The following is a 20,000-nucleotide window of genomic DNA, read 5'->3' as shown; positions in this document are numbered from 1 at the left end:
TTTCTTTTTTTTTTTTTGCATTTTATAATATTTATAAAATTATTGGTTTTTCGTAAAATGTTCACATTCATTTGGATTAAATTATAAATTACATTTATATAGTATATTATTTCCATTTCTTGATTTATCCTATCGTATATTCTATAACTTTTAATGTATTGAAGTGAAGTGGTTAACGCGCGGTCGCACTTTACTTCATATTCACATATATAAACGCATACATAGACTTCTTAAGCTCCATAGTTCGATTCACCTGTACAAACCGTCTCGTATTTCTCATCAGTTATAAAGTAAATGTTTGTAGTCGAGGAATGAAACTTCGTCGTAAGACAACCTTGACTTCTATCTTTCAACGAAGTACAAACGTTAAATCATCAGATTTTTCGTTCAACTTTATACATATTTTCCGATCGAATGGTTATAGTGGTTCGATCGAAAACGTAATCCGTTTTCGATCGATAATCGTAAAAAACAACGGTGTATTTTGTTTACACGAAACGGTGTACTTTATTTAAACCTCCGAATTTATGGCTGCCAAAACGTCACAAGTAAATATGGCAAAATTTTTACAATTTTTCGCTTTTTCTCTTATATTTTACGTAGGTGCGTATACAGGGACGATTTGATTATTCCTCGTTTTTTTTTTTTTTATGGATGCTCGACGTACGCGTTTTCCGTATGCATAAGAAATACGTGACATTGCCTCTCTTTACTAACATATACAAGAGTCGATCGCATTTTTTATGGTCTGAACTTGACACAATTCCTGAACCGGTTGCTTGTTCCAGTCCGCTTAACTCTCGTCTTAATGGTTAAACATTCGACCGATAAGCATTCTTAAATTCTACTTTCTTATAACAACATTTTATATTCCGATAATATTATCACCAATGAGCCGTTTCATTGAGTCCATCAGCGAGATTCTAACTTGATTATTTTTTACGAAGTTATGCTGTACGTAATATTATAAAAACATATTACGCTATCAATGTAGATACATACATATATACATAAGATTGATCGATGATAATAAGATAACAACGCTTGAGCTCATGTTTGAATTATTAATGCCTACGTATTATATACATATATATATATATATATATATATATATATATATATATATAATATATATATATGTATATATAAAATACGTATTTAATTCAATATTTCTTTAGAAGCACGAACTGTTTTCCATAAGCACATTCCTCGAAGTTGAGTTTATCAGTGTTGACGACCGGATTATCTTTTCCTGGGTGCGGCTTTGCAATACAATTATAAATACAAGCCATTACTTTATTTTCGACCTAAACGTCAGATGATCGTAACACTTGGCATAATTAAAACTGATAACTCCAAATAGTTATTACCGGAAAATATGTTATATTTGTCATATGAAAAAGAATTTAAACCATCACTTATTCTCGTAGAACGAGAGAAATATTTTACAAATTTAAACGACTATCATACAATCCATATGATATTCAAGAAACGTCAAAATTTTTACCGTTGCCGTTCGAAAAAGAACGCGATGAACGATTTTAGATTTTCAGTGATGAAACTACTCTTAGATGAGTTCTCGCGCAAGGAGAAATATATGAAGAGAAGCAGTGAAAATAAAAAGAAAAAAAAATAAAACAAAAAAAAAAGAAAAAAAAAAAGAAAGGAAAAGAAAAAGCCAAGGAAAAGAAAAAAGAAAAACGTAAAGAAAAAAAAAAATTGAAGAGGAAGAGGGGTGACGACGTGTCTTCTTAGGCTTTTCACGATAAAAGTAGAAGCGTGAACTCCGTTGATGGAAGTGAAACGAGGAAGGAAGATAGATAGAAAAAGAACGTGTAAGAGAGAAAGATAGACATATAGAAGAAGAGAAGAGGAGCGGTGTACTAAGGCGAATCGCATTTCCTGTGCATCGTCGACGTCTCAGGAGCCGTGTGCTAGATGGTAGAGAAGCCAGAGTCCTCCTACTTTCCTCAAATGTACGAGACTCGAAGAGGTTCGTTGTAGTAGTAGTAGTAATAGTAATAGTAGTAGTAGTAGGGGAGTACTCTCTGCGGGAGTAGCCGACGGTGGAAGCGAAGCCAGAGAAGTTTCGCCTCGAGAGCGTGACGGGGGTGGAACGAAGGGTGGCATGCTTCGCTTCGGATGGAACCGACGAGACGACCGGAGGAAGAAGAGAAGGAGAAGGACGAGGAGAAGGAGGAGGAGGAGATGGACGACGAGGAGGTGAGAGGGAAGTGAACAGGAGACGAGAGAGATAGAGAGAGAGAGAGAGAGATAGAGAGAGAGTGCGAGAGGGTGAAAGAGGGTGAAAGAGGGTGGCAAGGGGTACGAGGGGATGAGCTCGGAGTTGAAGCGATGGCAGAGTATTGATTTAGTGGGTTTCACCGTCTCCTTCTATTTGTCTCTCTCTTTCTCTCTCTCTCTCTCCCTCTCTCTCCCTCTCTCTCTCTCTCTCTCTCTCTCTCTCTCTTTCTCTCTTTCTGTTCTCGTCCTACGTCTCTCGCGTCTCCTCCGACGGTAGCAGGACCAACGGGAGAGCTAACGTCGGAGCCCCTCGTTTTTCCAACCTCGACATTTTCTCACCGAGTAACCAACGTGACCGAAGAAACTCCCCAAAACTAATGTACGTTTTCTCGTCTTAATCTTCTTTTTCTTTTATTATACCGAGAAAGCTTAACCACTTTTATGTCGTCGTTCGCGACTCGTTTCTCGTCAATGAGAAAAATTGAAAACTTTAAAGGACTGTTTATTTTTGTTTTTCTCTTTTTTTTTTTTTTTTTCTTTTCTTTTTTATTTAATCGAAACAACAACGATGTAAGAATATTTTATTCTATTATTGCGATATACGAAATTGTTCGAACTATTTAATAATTTCTGAAAATTATCTTTTTGAAATAATTCGAAATTATAATTTCTAATCGGTGAAAAATGAATATTACCATGAATTCATTAGACTTCTATAAAATATATCTAGAGGAGTTCAATGTTATCGTTTAACCGTTAACTGTTAACTATTTATGCACTCTTGGCTGTTCACCGGAACGAAGGACACATAAACTTTTCGCGTCCACATTTTCTTTCTATTCTTTATAATTTTTTCTTTCTTTCCCTCTCTCTCTCTCTCTCTCTCTCTCTCTCTCTCTCTCTCTCTCTCTCTCTCTCTCTCTCTCTCTCTCTCTCTCTCTCTCTCTGTCTCTCTCGGCATCTACTACGGTTCTTAACTTTCACGTTCCGCATTTCAGAGTCGCGCATTTTGCGGATGAAAGTTACGCTTGATCGCGCTAGTAAGGATTTACGGACTCATGTGGCCTTGGTTCGTTACGTATTTCTCCCTCTCCCTCTCTCTCTTTCTCTTTCTCTCTCTCTTTCCATTTCTAACGTCAACCATATATATATATATATATATATATATATATATATATATATATATATATATATATATATATACATATATGCGACGGTCGTAACAACAATACCTCTGACCTTATCGTAGAAAAAAACCATCCGTAAAACTTCTCGATACTTGGTCGATTGTTAAATCTCAAGTTGGATCAATTAGAAAATCGTTTAATTGATTTCATGTCTATCAATCAATAGAGCAACGACGTTGGATATGTTAAACAATAAAGAAGAAAAAGAAACGATATCAACCAATCATTACTGTCAATAAATATGATCGATAAATGAATAATTATATTCTTAAGTTAGATAAAATCTAAATGAATTTTTTTTTTTTCCTTTTTTCCTTTTTTCCTCCTTTTTTTTCGTAAGATCTATAAGAGCAAAAAGAGAGAGACGGAAAAATCCATCTGAATAGATATTACATGGATAAACGTAAATAAGAAAATAAAAAAATCGAACAGAAAAGGAAATATTATTATCGATGCACTTGATAACCGTTACGCACGCGATGTTTCGTTGATGAAAGGCGTTGAAAAAAACAAAAAAAAAAAAAACAAAAAAAAAAGAAGAAAAAGAAAAAGAAAAAGAAAAAGAAAAAGAAAAAGAAAAAAGAAAAGAAGAAAAAAGAAATAAAAAGAGAGCAAATAAGAAAGACAAAGAAGAGTAAGGGAAGTGGGATCGTTTCGTCTGAAATTGGTTTGCCGGAGGAGAAGGAGGATGAAGGAAGAAGATAGGCAGGCATGTAGTAGCTATCTACTCGACAGCTGTTTCTAGCTTGCTTAAAGTAGAGTAAGAGAAGCAGCAAGCAGAGCAGGCAAAAGCTCGAAGAGAGGAACCCGATAGAGAGCGCGAAACAGTCCGTTGATCGCTGATTCGTCCAGTCTCGTCCCGATCACAAAGAGCACGGACTGGCACCGCCAATGTCCTCGCGCTCGTTCGACTCTCCTACACGTGCTAGTCGGCCTCCTCTGACAATCGGAGGGAACCCTTCCCTCTCTCTCTCTCTCTCTCTTTCTCTCACTCTCTCACTCTCTCTTTCTGTATATATATGTATGTGTATATATATATATATATATATATATATCTTTTTCTCTGTTAGTCTTATATGCGGAGGGCAGAGCCAGCCGGTCGCCTCTCACGATCGTAGATATACGTTTAGACGGTCGCCTTGCGAATGTTCAACACCACTCGTGTGCCCAGTGTAGCAACGCCGCTCGTTCCATCAGGACTGCGTGACCCAGTTCGTTGATGGAGCGCGTGATATCCGCGTGCTGCGCCCTCTCCTCTTTCCTAATGACGCCCAACGGCCATCGCTCCTTCTTCTTCCTCTTCGTCTTCGTCTTCTTTCTTCTTTTTTCTTCTTCTTTTTTCTTCTTCTCCTTCTCCTTCTTCTTCTTCTTCTTCTTCCTCTTTTTCTTTTCGATCGATTCGATAGAGAATCCTTCGTTTCGTTGCATAGTCGTTCGACTCATTCCAGATTTCTTTGTGTCTCGAGAAAGGAGGTGAAGGTAACAATCGTTTCGACGAATATTTTAATGAAAAAAAAAAAAAAAAAAGAAAAAAGAAAAAAGAAAAAAAAAGAAAGAAAAATATAACGTTATGTCTTATCACGATTATTTTGAAATTTAATATAATTGTAGATTGGAGATAATGTCAATATATATATATATATATATATATTATATCATAAATATTTAAATCGAATTTCTAAGAGTTAATACTGAAAGACTATCGTGTAATTACCGTACTACGAACGTAAATACTTACGTGGATTTACTTTTCCGCAAAATAGAGAAGAGACGTCGGTGGCAAAGACGCATGGCGGTCGTTCCGCGAGATCAACCGTTTATAGGCAATAACGCGTAATAGAGCTCACAACCACTTCTGCACTTCGAAGAAGATCGAAACCTTCGAGCGTTTTCCCTTAACAGTATATTCCAACGATGTCCTCTTGTCACGTCCACGTCGAAGAATCCTGATGGACCTTCCATACGATTCCTCTCGTTCGTACGCAGAAACGAGAGATACTTTTATCTTCCGATCCTTTCCTTTGGACTTGGTGAATAGAAAGAAAGAATGATAGAACGAATTCCTTTATCTATTTTGTCCTCGAACATAATAGGCTAGTGTAATATGTTCGACGATTAAAATTTTTCGATTAGTCGAATACGAAGAAAAACAATGTATGAGAGGAAAGAGTCAAATCTGTTGGGGACATAAATCGATGAAGAAAGAAGTCGTTGCTCGGTAGCTGCTAGCCGACGATGGGCAACGTGAAGCTCGTGATTTATAATAACGCCGGAGGAATTAGGTCTCGATTAGTAAATAAGAAAACGGGTTGCGTTTCTCTTCTTAAAGAGTGTACCAGGTCCCGGGGAGTCCAATTACACGGCTGGCGGCTTCTGCATTGTTTCACGGCCGCTGCTTGTTGGCCGATGCTTTCTCTCTCTCTCTCTCTCTCTCTCTCTCTCTCTCTCTCTATCTCTTTCTCCCTCTCACTCTCTAACTATACTCCACTCCCTCTTCCAGCGGCACTTCCTCCTCACTCTTTCTCATACACACAAACGTTCGCCTGTTTTCTCTTCTCTTTCTTTCAACCGCCACTGCGGACTTCCGCCAGCTCTCTCTGTTAGTCAGCATAGTGATCTCCCGAAGCTACCTAGACTCTGCACCCTAGGAACTTAGATACCCGTTAATTTCTCGTAATCTGCACAACGATTACGCCAGTCGAGCTCTAGAAAATTTACCGTTTTCAAGGAAATCTTATATATCTTTTCTTGCACGATCGAATTCACAATCGAACATATTCATTAATCGAATTTTCGTTTCACACTTTTTACTCATTGTTAATCTGAAAATGATCATGTTCCTTATGTCGTAAGATTGTACGATTGAATTTTCTTCCCGTGTTTCTTTTTATCTTGATTTTTTTCCTTCTTTCGAAAAGAAGATAAAAAAAGAAGAAGAAAAAAAATAAAAACTTACATTTCATTTCCGTGGTAACGTGAATGATAATTTGTAGGTATAACGCCGAATATCCTTCGTTTTAGCACGCAATTTGTGGGGAACGCTTTTTACTGCGCTCAACCACGCGACCAACGAGCAATTAGCGGTCGGAAGAGCGCGGATAATTTTCCGTCGTTTCACAGAAGTAACACGGATCATAATAAGTTGACGCAATACATGCCGCTTTACTTATATACGTTAATACACTAAGAGATATTTACCGTGATTTCACCGATAAAAGAAAATTAATATTGTTAATGTAGAACGGTTCTTTAAATAGTTCCGCTTACGGATTTTCTATGTCTACCGCGAAGTCTTTTAATTAATTTCATCTCGTAACCACGTTAGATTCTTGATGCATCTAATTAATCGAATTAACTTTTTATTGTTACAGGTAAGAACCTTTTGAAATTTGTACAACGTCTTCTACCTTCGTGAAATCAACGTTCCTTCTGCCACCCGGTGAGTTTGTGGATTTTCTTGTTTGTTGAATCTCATAATAGCATCGTTAAGAACGTTCATGGTGTCAGATAATTGAAGGATTTAAATTTTGTCATTAGTCTCATTTTAATAATTGATAAATGTACGTGTAAACGAACAGATTTTGTTTGAATAATTAAAATCAATAAAGATATAATTCATGATACAATATGGATGATTATTTTGAAATTTCATCAATTCGAGAAAGCAAAGAAAAAATAAATATTATGGAAATAAAAAAGAAATTTGTTGAATCATTCGAAATTAAAAATAAGAATAGATTGAGACACGTGAATGCTTCGTAAAAGAAGAATCAGTTGGCTCGCACCATTTTCGTTCTCAACACATCGTTCTACGATGGCACAACTCGCCCGGATATATCTCGTTACTTTCAATGGCCGATCGGCATTAGACATCTTTCTTTATTTGCTTTTACGTTTCAACAATTTCTTACCATGCATTGATATTTTATCAAGACGAAACGATCTGATCCTGTCACTATAAATTTTTCACTTTGGAGCAATCCAAATAATCCAATAGTAATAAAAAAAAAAAAAAAAGAAAAAGAAAAAAGAAAAAAAGAAAAAAACATCATCATAATGTAGAAGACAAAAAAAGAAAAAAGAAAAGAAGGGACACGAACGAACATGCATTGCACACTGTTAGATCTTCTGAACTATTTATGTTATTTCCTGCCTAGCTTCACGTTAGAGTTAGATATATATCGTGGTCTATTCGCATCGAGAGCAGCCGACATAGGAGTGTATAAAAGTACCAGTACTTGCGCGTGAGAGAGTTCTGACGAAGAGAGAAGAAGATGAAGAACCCATTTTAGAGGCAGAGAAAGAGAGAAAGAGAGAGAGATAGAGAAAGAGAGAGAGAAAGAAAGAGAGAGAGTCTGATGTGGAGTGTCAGTTGATAGGTTTACGATAGCTGCCGAAAGATTGACGGCCGAATCCGTCAGCAGTTCTCTACGCGTGGACGCACTCGGGATTTTCTGCAATTTTCCTGTCGGTCTTCGGCGCTCGTAGGCCAAGCACGTTCTTTCAAGGTTCGAAAGCTCGGCATTCAATTCGATTCGCGTATCTCAACTTCGCGGGACTCGAGTAGGCTTTCACTGAAAATACGAGATTGCGTGAATTCGCGATCATCTCTGAGGCTAGCTCGATTTCTTTTTTGTCTTTCTTTTTTCTTTTCTCCCTCTCTCTCTCTCTCTCTCTCTCTCTCTTTCTCTCTATTTTAAAAACTCGCCAACATAGTCCATTGATTTGTGTTCGCTGTCATCTAAATTTCTAAAAAAAAAAAAAAAAAAAAAAAAATAATACTATGACGTCTGACAAATCTATCTAATACGATTGTGTAACGTTGTTGAAAACGTTGAAGGAATAGCAATAATTTGTTCAATGAAATAATGAAATGGCAAAACGAAAATGAAACGCATCGTTAGAAACTTTCCCACAAACGATAAATCACGCTCTAACGAGGTAGAGATTTTCTTTTTTTTTTTCTTTTTTTCTTTTTTTTCTTCTTTTAGACGATCCAATTAACAGTCATCCTAAAGAAATAGATTATCTAAAACTAGGAGCAAAGAGAAAGAATAAAGGCTTCGCGCGTACGAATATCTGGTCGATATACATACATATGTATAACGAGCTGTGTTCACCGAACGCCTTCGTACCTTTGTTGACGTACAAAGGAACGGCGTGACAGTCTAGCCCTTCTCTTCTTGCTGTTCTCCAGGGTTGAAAGAGAGGACAGAAAGAGAGAGAGAGAGAGAGAGAGAAAGAGAGATAAAGAGAAAGAGAAAGAAAGAAAGAGAGAGAGAGAGAGAGAGAGAGAGAGCATCGACACGAAGAGAAGCAGCAGCAGTAGCAGCAGTAGCATAGCGAATATTACGGGGGCGTCGAGGTGGAGGGAGAGTCGTTGGGGGATAAAGAGGGAGAGAGGGGAGAGGACGTAACTCAACGCATGTGCACAGGGCGCCTCGCGTCGCGGCGCTCTGGCTCCCGCCGTCGGAGGCTGCGAGAAATCGAGTCGTCGCTCGGAATTCGCGGATCAGAGTGGTCGCATCTCTCGTTAAAGGCATACTAACGTGCTGTGTATCGTAAGCTCCGCGGTAAGCTCCGCGGCGTTTCATGGGAATCGACGGAACTGCCGGCGTCCCGACGCTGGCTGTCGACGCGTACGCGACGAGAAAGAAAGTGATCGTGTTTTTTAACGAGGACGATGACAAGGATAACGTTGAGCGATCGGTGACGAACGATATCACATTTGGATCTTGGATACCCTGTTCGCGGTATGTCTTAGATATAAACGAAGAAGATGAGAAAATCAAAAATCGGCAGGGAACAAGTCCGTTGAATTTCTTTGCTCGAGGGGAACCAATGCCGATCGTTCGTCTAACGAGAGAACGAAGGTGCAACGAGACTCGCAGGACGACTATCGGCCATCGCGAAAGGCAGGACTCTTCGAGGAGGAGCGAGTCTCTCGGTTAATGGATCTCGAGAGGAGTACGAGTACGTCCAAGAGTAGACGTATCGATAGTGCCTGATTTCACTTGGAAGGAAGGAAGGAAGGAAAGAAGGAAGAAACGAAGGAAGGAAGGAAGGACCAAAAAGAAGAGAGTGTTACGTGTCTTTACGAGAAGAAGAGAGTAAATCGATTCGAGGCGAACCAAGGAACAAATTGACCGTTCGTTCGCATGACTCCGTAGGATAACAGCTCGCTTATTTTTTATTATTATTCATTGGCAACGCTCGGCAGAAATAATTGCGAATATCATTTACAATACCGACGGATATCCGATGGTGTCAAGAGTGTCTCGTTAAATTTCGAAAGAAAGTACTCGTGCGAAAGAGAAAGCCGGTGGTGAGTGATAAGGGAAGAAGAAGGGTGATATGGTGAATGGACTTGTTTGGACGCGTTGCTACCAGGTAGAGGAAAGAGAGGCAGCTAGAAGGACAGGTACTCGGTCGATGGTGTTGTCTTTGTCATCGTTAACGACGAGGAGTGTCGGTGATCGCGTGGCGGACGTTCCGGTCTTAGTTGTTATCTTTCTCGGCGCTGGTCCGAGGTCGGAGCAAACGGAAGAAGCAGAGGAAGAGGAGGAGGAGGCGGCTGCGGCGGTGGTGGTGGTGGTGGTAGTGGTGTTGGTGAGCCGAGAACTCTCGAGGAAGTATCAACCACGACGGGGCCCAGCTCCGGGCCGAAGACAGGGCCCCCGGTGCAGGGACGCGAAAAGGAACGTCACCCGGAGGGGGAAGCCGAGATCGGCTTAGCAGCCGCATCAGCAACGGCCCTGAAACCACAGGGGAGAGGTCCTACCCCCTTACAAAGGGGGACGCAAACCGGGACCGGGAGGCGACCGAGACGACGGAGACGCCGGAAAAAGAAGCGACGGAGGTGAGCCACCGAGGTGAGCGAACCTCCGAAACACAACACACACTTCTTCCTTCTCCTTCTTTTCCTCTTCCTACTCCTCTTCTTCTTCTTCTTCTTCTTCTTATTCTTCCGCTTTTTCTTCTCTTACTCGATCCAATCTCTTTTCCCTCTCGACATGAGATTTCGTTGATAAAATCAGAACATCGTTGGACGTAGTCCAATTTTGCTTGTTTTCTGAACAACTTCTCCTAGTTCCGATGAGTGAGAAGTGACTAGACTATACAGGATGACGAAGTCATATTTTTTCGATGATCTAGAAAAGTATACTATATTTATTCTCGTTGGTTATAACAGCTCGAGCCAGATTCAAAACTCATGCTCCTAGAATTTTAGATAAACTTGTTCGTCGAAAGATCGAGCGTCTCGAAAGAAAAAAAAAAAAAAGAAGAACAAAAATAATGCGGTCGGATCAAAGGACCGACACCGGGAACCATATTTTCCCGCTAGAGTCCAGGGGTAGTAAATAAGCGAAGAAAATATGTACTCAGCGACTTGCTTTGGAGAATGAACTAAGACGGACTGTGATATCTCTCTCTCTCTCTCTCTCTCTCTCTCTCTCTCTCTTTTCTTTCTCTTTCGTATACAGTAGCTCGTCCGCAGGAATAATTTATCGTCGAGAAATATTCGAATACGAATGCGAGCTCTTTCTCTCTTTCTCTCTATTTCTCTCATTTCGTCGCGAAGGAGAGCGAATGCGTAAACGATGATTCCAAAACGAGGATATGAGAGTACGGGAAAGAGAAAGAGAGAGAGAGAGAGAGAGAGAAAGCGTTATGATAAAACGAACGATATATGAGAGATAACGTGACGTTTAAATTAACGCCGAAGCAGGACGCGCGACACGCTTCGAATGTCACATTACGAGCACCTATCCGACTACTACGCCGGATCAATGGCCCCAGCCAAAATTCGTTAGCCGTTTTCCGCTTACTCATCGAAAGCCTCGCGGCCGTCGATGAAACGTCCACGCGATAACGGACACAACTATCCGATTTGCCTGTAAAATTTTTTTCAGGGCCAATCGTTGCTCTTATCGGGTTAACCTTTGTACATTGAACTTATTGGACACCTCTCACGTTTACAAATTTTATATTCTTATTCGTATAATTAAGTTCGAGGTAGATTGTTTCATGGAGAAAAAGAAAAAAGGTTTCGTCGTCGTCGTGACTGATAATTATGTATATTTTTCTTTTCCTTTTTTTTTTTTCCTTAGTAACAAACCCAGAAAAAGAAAAAGAAAAAAGAAAAAAAAGAAAAAGAAAAAGAAAGAAACGTTGAACCGCAAAGCATTTAATTAAAATTCTAACGAAATGGACGGACATAGGAAACAGGATTAAAATATTTGCTTTAACAGTCCTTAACTACACGAGGCTAAATTTAGAATTATCGCGATTCCGTTTAAGTTAAGGAGCGTCGCGTTTCGCGTTTCCTTTAGCCGAGGGCAGGTCGACTTGGTGTCAGCGATTAATTATGAGAAATTACGCGTTCCCGGAAAACTGAAATCGGTCGGCTCACGAAGCGTGGAATATAAGTATGTGGGGGCCGCGTGCCTGAAACGTTCGGTAATTCGCTAACCGCTCTTAATTGTAATTGTTTCGCGGTAGATTCCGGAGTGGCATCGCGCGGCCCGATGCAAAAACGCAAATTCCAACGTTAAACGCGATACACCGTTCTTCTTGCGTCGACTCCGTTCCATTCTTGTTCTCTTTTCAACCATTCTCCGAGTCTCCACCACCGGCGTCGAAGCCGAACTCGTTTGAACGTTTCCTTCGTGGCGTCCGACAACGCGTCACAATCTCGTTTTTCGTTCGACGCGACAACAACAAATTTCATCGACGTGCCAATCGAATGCCGACGGCTACTTTTGACTCCCCGGAACGTAATACGCGGAGAAATATTTATTGGAAAAAAATCTTTGGTCCTTCGGTGAAACTTTTGTATCATTTCCATCATTTTATTTCGTGGTTAAGATCTTATCTTATTAAGATTCGAACTTGTCATTTGAAATATATCTTATCGGATCGTATTCAACATATTTTCCTTAAACGGATTTATTTTCTTTTATTTTTAAATCCCTCATTTGCATGGACGATTATTTTAATTGGAATTAAAGTGAATGTTATGGGAGAAATCATACGGCAAAAAAAAATCTATACGTGATATCTGACTCATCACGTTCGGTACGAAGAAAGGCACTCACATTTTACTCGACACCATCGTAGAACGTAAAAGCAACCTAAATCGTCGACCCAGAATTCTTTGAGCAAATTGCCCATTTGACCTGAGAAGCGAGGAAAGCCAGGCGAAACCGACACACAAATTAAATCTCCCTGCCGGTACTATGTAAGAGCCAATCGTTCGATGCATCGACAACTACGAGTACGAATCGCTTCTTTCCTACGTCAAGAAATCAACCTATTGCCGTTGCAACATCGTACACTCTGATTCTACATACGTACGTCCAAGACGTCGAATCGTAGAAACGAACATCGGACGCGTAATAAATAAACCGGTTTAATCCTTCGAGTGCCAAGCAACGTGATTGCGCTCGTTCTAACACTTATGAAATTTATCGCGGATGATGCGGTGCTCAGTTTGCAAAGTATCATCGATAAATCCTTTAGATAATCTATAGCTAACTAACTTAAATGATTTTCTTTACGATTTCGCGGTATTCTTTAAAATTTCATAAAACTTTTAACGCGTTTGTATAAATGTCAACGAAAAAAGAAAGAAAGAAAAAAAAAAAGACAGAAAAAAAAGAAAAGGAAGAAATAGAACCTATTTTTTTTCGCGCCCATGTGGTCGATCGATTTTCACTGACGTTTACAGAATTCTTGAAAAAAAAAAAACACTGAAATAAAGAGAAAGAGGGAAAGATAACCCTTCGAGAGGAAGAGAGAGAGAGAGAGAGAGAAAGAGAATTTACTTCACAAAAAATTCACACCGAAGGGCCGAAGAACGAGGGTTCGAACTACGTCGAATAATCGTAATTGTACAAACGAAATGAGTTTCTACGCCATGCTGTTTTTTTTGTCGCAAATGTCACTTTCTGTCGAGTCACGGTTGGGCGCGGCGACGGTGGTGGTAGAATCCTTAGCCCGAAGGAAGGAGAAGGATGCTGGTTGGTCGTTCGAGGGGGTCCCGTTGCGTCGCATCCCTTCCGTTTGCGACAGAAGGGCCGGTGGAACGTTCGAAATGGTTAGAGGGAGAAGGGAGAGGAAGGAAGGGGGAGGCTTGGTCGGCAGGAAACGAACACTGGAGAAGGAGGGAGGGGGCGATAGGAAAATTTGATGGAGGATGGCATTGACGTTCGAGGGGAGAAGTGAAATGAAAGAGAGAGACAGACAGACAGACAGACAGAGAGAGAGAGAGAGAGAGAGAACGAGTGACGAGATAGAGGAGGGTGCGGAGGAGGGTGGACTATCAATGATGCGTTAGACCACGTCACACCGTGGAACGCATCTGCCGCCATGTGCCGTCATATATATTATCTTAGCGATACGTCAATTCGACCGCTGATCATTATACTGATTACCACGCAGGCACGCAAACCGCCCCGCATGTGTGCGGGTTCTCATGCCTCTGGATATTAATATACCTACCCGTACTCTCTCGTCTATCTGTCTGAGATCGTTGTTGCATAATGAAAAGAACCTTCTTGGGTCAGATAAGAAATCCTGAGCCAACTATTCATGTCCTTTCTCTCACCTTTTTCTTCTTCTTCTTCTTCTTTTTCTATGTATTCGCTTGTCCTCATCTTTTTGCTCTTTCCTTCGATTCTGTTCTCCGAAGATGAGTAAGAACTTCGATTCGATCTAACATTGTGTTACGAAAGGGAAACTCTCTCTTTCCCTCTCTCTCTCTCTCTCTTTCTCTCTCTCTCTCTCATCGATTTTTTTTTCTTTTTCGTTACGTTCTATAACAGATTCATAATTTTCCAATAATTTGTTTGTCTAAATAGAAAATTTAGAAAGTCGCTCATACACGAGCGTTAGCTTCATAAATTTGAATTAACTTTCCATGGAATTTCATCGATAAGTTCTCGTACGTGTTTCATCGAGAGAGACGCGGAAGCGTTTTCATCTTGTCATACAAAAGAGAAGAAGGATAAGGCGGAAGAGGATGGCGAGCGGAGATAGTTAGTTGGGAAGGAAAAGAAAGAAGAAAATAGAGAGAGAGAGAGAGAGAGAGAGAGAGAGAGAGAAAGGGCAAAGACGAAGACGGTAGAAGCTGAAAGAGAAGTGTAAAGCGTGCGTAAGGCCCCGAGCCGAGCTGAGCCGAGCGCGGCCATAAATTTTGATATTATACACGAGGCCTCCATGGCTCGTCGAGAAAGCGGAAGGGGGATAGCCTGCCGGTGACGCAACCAACAATGCTCTCACGAGCTTTTAACTTTCTTTTTTCGGTCCTTCGCCACGACAATGGCCCGTACGTTCTTGCACAAACTTTCCCCGATTTCCCGTCCGAACGATGCGGGGACACAAAGGACAACGAGGAGGAGAACGCGGAGATCCCGCTTGCGGAGGAACGTCACCGCAAGGTGTCTCTCCCCTCTCTTTCTCCCTAACCACCTCTCTCTCTCACTTCTCTCTCTCTCTCTCTCTCTCTCTCTCTTCCCTCATTTCGTTTCAAAAACTCTGTAATAGCAAATAGGTCCTGACGCAGGCAGATTTATGTCCTATCTACGGTGCGATCTTGTTAACAGGCTTGATCGTCCCTCTCTTTTCGCTTTCCTTCCTTTCTTCCTTCTTTCCTTTCTTCCTTCCTTCCTACCTTCCTTCCTTCCTTCCTTCCTTCCTTCCTTCCTTCCTTCCTTCCTTCCTTTCTTCTTTCCTTCCTTCTCTTATTTGGCTTTCTACGCGGTACTACCAGATCGATGAAATATAACGTTAGAACGTAAGTCGATGTTAGAGAGCTACCTAGGAAACTCTGCCATCCGTACTTCTTTACCTCTCGTTGAATCTTCCCGACTCGACGGGAACGAAGATACATGGTGCTACGTCATTCTTCATTTGTTTCGTCACTATTTCTTTACATTTTTTTCTTTTTTTTTTTTTCATTTTTCTTTGGTCATGTTAAAAAGTATTATCTTACAAGAAAGAGAACGTACTACCTATAAGTGTGCATATATATATATGTGTGTGTGTGTGTATGTGTGTGTATAGGTTTTTGTTAGATAAGTATACTTTATACATTTCTAAAGTAGATACGTACGTAGGAATTGTATATCAGTAAGGGGGAAAGAAATGACAGATTCAGTCGCTGAGAACTTCTCTTTTTTTCTTCTTTTTTTTTTTCTTTTTCTTTTTCTTTTTCTTTTTCTTTCCCTCGTTGTTCCATGGAACGTAGAAGTCACGTTCCTCGGTAAAATTCTTTCGACCGCAGAAAATTTCGTTGAACGAGTCGAGCGTCTGTGGTTCCAAAGCGCATTTTTATTTCGGGAACGGGCGAAGCGTATAACGCGGTCCCGCGTTCCCTTGTTATTTCTCGTATTTTCCATTGCGATAAATCAGCAGCGCCGACGGAAGGGCCTAAGGAAGTAGCACCGACGGAAGAGAGGGTGCACCACTCTGTCGGATACAAAAGTGAAACCATAGAGGTAGCGGAAGTCAACATATTCGATAATTTATCGATGTAAACTACGAAGGAAATTTGAGACACCCCGTGCGCGTTTAAAAGAATTCCAAGGTTTCTCTATCGTTTGACAGAAATGTTAAATTGCGCTTGAGTCATCCACAAAATTATACACTTGTCTATCTTTACGTATTTCTTGCCTAATCGCCAAGCCAATATGAATTTGCCTGTATGACGAGTCGAAAAGTAACATCCAAAAATATTTCTTTTATAACTTCTTACCAAATATATTTACCAAAAAAAAAAAAAAAAAATAAAAAAAAAAAATAAAAAATAAATAAATAAATTAGAAGAAAGGTTATTTCCTTTTTTTTTCCTTTTTCTCGAACGATCGTAGAGAAACTTTTTTAAAGATTCCGCATATTTGACGGATTATTTTTACATCCGTTTTTTTTTTTTTTTTTTAATGGGATAACGTAAAAAAAAAAAGAATGCATGCAACAGACATAATATAGAATTTTATTCGAATGATACATTGTCGAATATAATCAGACAGATGTTTCTCAATATAAATTTGCTTTGAATGAGTTCACGAAAATACAAGAAAGAGAATGAAAGAAATAGAGAGAGAGAGAGGGAGAGAGAGAGAGAGAGAAAGAAAGAGAGAGAAAGAAAGAGAGAGAGAAAAGAGAGAGAAAGAGAAAGATAGAGACAGAAAGACGGAGATAAGTCGGGTATCGCGAATTCCCTATAATTTGTACGCCTCTGAATTATCGAAGTGTTGTCTGTCGGCAAGTTTGTATAAGCACATGATTAATGAACGAACCTCGTTGTTAAACGATAATCGTTGTTACTTTCATCATATTGATACGTACGCTTCAACCAGCAAGAAGTGTTGAAGAAGATATATATATATATATACGTATCTTATATATATTTGCATGCGTAATGAACGCGTCGGAAAGACGGAGATTGCGTCTTTTGACGTCGTCGATATATATCGGCGATGATTAAATGAGTTTCTCATAAATGCGTATAGAGTTTCGAAAATCTTCTAAGATTAAACGTCCTTCCTCGAATTGTATTCGGACTTCGAAACGATAATCTCGGTGGTATGGTAGATAAATCGTATAATAATTCTAAGTATCGAGTTGTTTAAAGAAACAAGACATTTATCTAGTAAGAAAGTCTAGGTAAATGGAATAAATTTGAATGAAGGCACGATTGTCCCTTTAAATGTCGGGAATAAAATTTACTGTAAATCCAAAGATAGTTGAATATTCGCGGAAAGGTTTTGGGTATGGTCGTATCTTAATCCCTCGAGTACTGGTATATAGTATAACGGTGGTGGAAGTTAGCGTGGATCCATTACGCAATGGGGAAACTCGTCCGTATTGTTTTCGAGCTTCTTAAATTCGAGTTATTTTCGAACGGAACGTTATAAGATGAATGGGACACGAGGTTTTCTGGCCCACGTTTTGGTGCACTTCGAAGAAGCGACTGCGAACGAACGGAGAAGAGTAAAGCGAAGGGTGAATGTTCTTTAAGAGGAAAAACTTAAGAGAGAGAGAAAGAGAGAGAGAGAGAGAGAGAGAAGAGGGGAGATAAGTGCAAAAGAAGAAGAGGAGGAGGAAGAAGAAGAAGAAGAAGAATACGAAGAAGGAGATCTAAGAGCGAAGCGACGTCGTCTACCCTAAGAAGTTGGAAGTTGTTGGAGAGACGTCGCCGAGAGTTGGCGAACGGAACTCCTCCGCATATCCTCCCCTCTTTCACCTCCTCCGCCTTTACTTTCTCGCGCGCAAGACCGGCGTGTGACGCCTTCGGGGCGCCGCGTCTCGTTATCCTCGTGATTTACGGCGCGCTAATTGTACCGGCGAACAACAACCGCGTTCGAGAATTCGTCGAGAATGCGCCGATCGATCCCTCGATCTGTCGTTGCTAACTCCATGGCGTTCGATCCCCAGGATCGTTTTACTTTTTGCCCGTTTTACTCGGTAAGGAAGCTTTTATCATTCCCGACTTTCAATGGCAAATATAGGTTTCCTCAGAATCGATATCATGTCATTCGTTTAATTCGTTCTTAATTGAATTCATTGTTAACGAATGGATTTGGTCATATTAATACCCTGAAAATTAGAATAAAACAGGACGGAGATATTACGGTAATTGATATAACTTCTATTCAAAAAGCTTTATTAATAATAATAATAATAATAATAATAATAATAATAATAATAATTTACTTTCTATGTTGAAACTATGTATTACACGAACAATGTGCGATTTGGATTTTGTATAAGCACGTTAAGGCACGCTTTTCGTGCTGAAAACGGATTTCGCGGCACAATTTTGCCGAAGCGATAACGATGGCCCCACGAATTCAAAGCGAGTCTCGAAGATCGAGCATCGCATGCAAACAGATGTTGCCTTCTCATGAATTCACTGCGTTTCCTCGCGTGAATCCTCTACGAGGACAAAGTTTACACGTGTAGTCGGCACCGTTTTATACCTCTACTCCTACCGTGTGGAGTAATCTCCTCTCGCTCGCGTATGCTAATGACGTGCGCACGCGCATACTATCCTTCTCTCTTCTCCCTTCTTCGTTCTCTTTCATATGCAACGTGCTCGAAACGCGGGAGCTCAACGGTACTCTCGTCTCGATTCGTCGTTGGAAAAGTTAAGGACTGTATTGTAATGGTGCGTTACGCTTGTCAACGTCTCAATTGGTGTCTACAAAGTGCTCGTTATTTTCTATCCATCGAATCGGACTCGAGAGCTTCATGTTAATGTGTTATGACAAATGTATAGATTATAATTTTATTAGATTAATATTAATGTAAAAAGATGAAAAGGAAAATATTCTTTGATAATCGTATAACAAATATAAAACTTACCTTAAAATTAAGTAATATGTCATGATGATAAATAGACATTTTTTTTTTATTTGTTTGTAATGTTAAATAATATAAACTGCATGTCACAATGATAAAGTAACCAGCACAGAGACACTAGAAAACACTGCGCCAATAAACGACTACGAAACTCTGTTGGCTTGTACGAATTTGTCGGATTAATCGTTCGAACGTCGATGTCGTCGAATAAGAAAAGTAAGGAGAGGGGATTGATAATTGTTTCCTCGTGTCGGACATTGGTCGATTCAGTTAAGGGGAAAAAAAAAGAAAGATGAAAAAAAAATGAGAAAAAGAAAGGTAAGAAAAAGAAAAGAAGAATCGATACAAAAGCTTAAGCTAATGTCATTGTCGTTCGTAATCGATGAAATATTCCTAGAATAGAGATATCGCATCGTAAATAAGTCGGTAGACGTCTTTGTAATCATGCAAAAAGTACGATTTCTCGTGGTTTCCTTGTAAACTTTGGTCTGTCATTAGTACGGTCAATTTGATTCGACAACGGCCGTTAAGAAATACTTAGATGATTGCGGTTTGTAAGAGAATCAGCGTAATAAGTGGTCCTCGGGGAGTAGTAAGGAGACGGTCTGGCCCTTTCTCCGATATTTACGACCTCCATCGCCGGAGGCGCGAGGGTGGAGATTTTCGCGATTCTATGTATGGGTACTTTAGTTCCAAGAGTCTACGATTTCCCTTTCTATTTCCTCTACACGATAGAGCCAACCTTTTCATCGAAATCATTTATTATCTTCTTCAATCGAGATTTAGCATATCGATGAAAATTTTATATATCAATTCGATCACTTTTTAAGATCGATTTAATCTTTCGTTTTTGTTAATGATATTTTCTCTTTACTTTTTCTTTCTTTCTTTCTTTTCTTTTTTTTTTATTTTTTTTTTTTTTTTATTTCTTTTCTTTTTTTTATCAATAGAAAATTTTTTTTCAATACAACGATATTCAATAATTGTGATATTATTTATAAGAATTGATTTTTAATTGATAAAACGTTTGATATTTCTGAATTTTATCGGTTCGTTTATAAAGGAGAAGCATACCTACTTAGTTGTATGGGAATACGAAAGCGTATCAAATCGATCGAAGGCTATCACGAGAAGCGCGCAATGCGCGGCACAGCCTCTCCTTCTCATCCCCTCCTCCCTTTTTGATCGTCGTCGACGTCGTTG

At 39.8% G+C, this 20,000-nt stretch overlaps 1 protein-coding gene and 1 long non-coding RNA gene across 3 annotated transcripts in view; one reads left to right on the top strand and one right to left on the bottom strand.

Moving 5' to 3' along the window:
- The window catches only part of LOC118445820 (homeotic protein ultrabithorax-like), a 302,310-nt gene that overhangs the window by 257,696 nt on the left and 24,614 nt on the right, over positions 1-20,000 (top strand). The window lies entirely within an intron of this gene.
- Positions 15,844-20,000, bottom strand: part of LOC146873047 (uncharacterized) — a 6,110-nt gene continuing 1,953 nt past the window's right edge. For both annotated transcript variants that reach the window (XR_014982082.1, XR_014982083.1), the window contains exons 2-3: positions 19,872-20,000; positions 15,844-15,902 (exon numbers count right to left, since the gene is read on the bottom strand). The exon at positions 19,872-20,000 is cut by the window's right edge. This is a non-coding gene — a long non-coding RNA (uncharacterized LOC146873047). The remainder of the gene's footprint in view (positions 15,903-19,871) is intronic.

The sequence above is a fragment of the Vespa mandarinia genome, chromosome 4 (assembly GCF_050613455.1).
Source record: "Vespa mandarinia isolate Hongniang chromosome 4, ASM5061345v1, whole genome shotgun sequence".
Lineage (NCBI taxonomy): Eukaryota > Metazoa > Arthropoda > Insecta > Hymenoptera > Vespidae > Vespa > Vespa mandarinia.
This window is presented reverse-complemented; position numbering and strand designations above follow the sequence as displayed.